This window comes from Brassica oleracea, chromosome C3 (genome assembly GCF_000695525.1).
Source record: "Brassica oleracea var. oleracea cultivar TO1000 chromosome C3, BOL, whole genome shotgun sequence".
In the NCBI taxonomy this organism is placed as follows: Eukaryota; Viridiplantae; Streptophyta; class Magnoliopsida; order Brassicales; family Brassicaceae; genus Brassica; species Brassica oleracea.
This window is the reverse complement of record NC_027750.1, coordinates 12,764,728-12,767,334: the sequence shown is the minus strand read 5'-3', so window position 1 is coordinate 12,767,334 and position 2,607 is coordinate 12,764,728.

The following is a 2,607-nucleotide window of genomic DNA, read 5'->3' as shown; positions in this document are numbered from 1 at the left end:
TCGTCTTCTTCGTTGCGAAAGTAAGTTTGTAAATTGTTAAATAGCTGGCCGGGTAGTTTGTATTTGTTTAGCTGACTCGATATATGTGTCGTTGAGTTTTAGTTGAGGTGATTGGTTTTGGAATGACCCAAAAAATTTGGGTAGAAAATATTTTTGATTATTGATGTTAGCACAATATAGATAATAATATAAAGGGAATTGTGTGTTGATTATTTCTTATGGATCAATGAGGAGACGGATAACGACTTGGAGTTGTTTCTTTGCTAAGGTCAGAGCCTTGGACATAACGGATTTGCCCAACCACATCTGCGAGTTTAAATATCAGTTATGATAACAAAACATATTATAAACTCATATGCAATATGATAATATACATGGGAGTTCTAGGTTTGTGTTCGCAATCACTTGGAAATTGTCAAACAGTGTGGAGATTGATCTCTGGAGCACCCGAGATGACTTCATCAATAATAGTTGGTGAGATGAAACGAATGAGGAATGGATGATCAATTATCTTGTACATGCTTGAGAACCTAGCAACCTCAAAACGATAAACTTTCACAATGGAACCGACTTTCAAAGATGGCATGTAATGATTAGCACGTCCAGCGGGAATAAACCCATGAATCACGGAATCTGCAAATAATATTATTTAACAAAGAATCAGGAAATCAATTAAAAAATATTATATTAAATAAGTGTGATAAATCAAAGATTAACTTACCTTTTCATCAAGGAAGAGAACCGTGATTCCCATAAACTCATTGTCTTTCTTGAAGTTCAGGGAATCCCATAAGAGAGGAGGTTAGAGGCTATGCTCTGACTACTATGACCAACCTGGAGAGACTTGAAGGTTGAGTGACGGATGCCGCAAACGCCGGTTTGAGAAACTGGAGAGGCAGAGAGACATTTTCTAGAAGATCGTTAAAGCTAAGAAGAATCAATGAGTTTTGTGGAGATGCAGATTGGGTTCATCAAAGATGAGAATCATATATATATGGTTTATAGAAATGCTACAAATCAGGAACATATAAGATTAAGCGATTTAAGATGGGGAGATGAAGAGTTCACCGGTTAAAAATTAGATTACGAACAGATACACGGCGCAACTCTGTAATTCAGACTTGTCTGAGACAATGATGAAAAGAACCCTAACTCGTGTTAAACGAAGACAGTTTACAATATGAAAAAACTATAATTGTTTTTTTTTCATATAACGTGATGAACCTAATTTAAAAATAAAACTCATAATACACTTGTAGGCCCGGCCCACCGAGAAAACCTAAGAAGCAAAGGTTTCCGACCTTCATAAATATATATTAGTTTCGGCCATCAATGTACAAAGTATCCTTTAGTTTAGTGGTATAAATACTGGTGTTAATATCTCAATAACCCGTGTTCGATTCACAGGCTTGACACTTTTTCACACTTTTTAAAAGTGGGACCCACCAAAATGCTGACGTGTCGCCTCAGGAAAGAGGAAACTGTGCTATTATATTATAGACAATGGGCATTGCCCCCGCGCAAGCGCGGGATTGTGGACAGAGTTCTTGTTTCATCTCAATATTTGCTAGGGTTATTGTAGTTGTGAATTTTGCGTTTTGAGTTGTTTTTCAAGTTTTTTTATTGTTATAGGGTTAGAGTTGTGATGATGAACTGGGTATGCATTGTTCTCCACTTATGAAGGGAGGCAGCTGTTTGTTGTTAATTACGTGTAGGACGCTTTGTGAACGAAGACTAGTTGATACATATATATATTTTGTATTTAGTTGTCTGCATCCCAATTCCCACCGAGGAACATATGATGGTGTGCTTGTGTCACTTTTTCTGGGGTTTTTGTTTTGTTTTGGTGGCTATTGAATTTTAGTTGGTTTCTTTGTTGCATTGTTTAACGTCGATGCCATGTAACTATCTAAACATGTTCTCATGCATGAAGCAAAAGACATGCTTATTTTCACGAAATGCAAAGACCCATCAACGTTTCCCTTTATTTAAAAACCAAAAAACTCTTCTCCTGGTGGGAGATAGTTTGCAGATAATTAAAGACAACCAAAGTTGAAAGTAGGAAAAAACATACGAAAATAGTTATTTCATTGACACATAAGCTAAGTGGGGATGATGGTTTGATGGACTTGAAACAATCACTCACGTGCCTCTTTTCTTCGTTTTCAAAGCTTGGCATTGCTTCATCAACTTCTTCGGCTCTCTTGGGCACATGAACCATGTAGCTAACAGTTGCTACTGGTAGTATAGATTGGGAATCCACGTCTGGAGTTTTGTTGCTACTGGCAGTCTGAAACACAGTTGTACGTGTGTGTTATATTAGATGATGTTATTCTGTTAAATATATGCATGGAAGTACTATATTCAGCAGAAATTGTTTAGCATCAACATGTTTCTTGAGAAAAAATAGATGACTATCCCTAAATATTTTTTGGACTGAACGTGGTGACCACCATGACAAACTGGGTTATATCATCTGAGTTCATAAGCTAAAGGGGCCGTATCATCGTTAGTCACACAAAGCAAGTACACGACAACCGTATTGGTGTATGAGATTATATAAGTTTTCTTAAAGCAGGAGCAAATGGATAAAAACATGAGAACTAT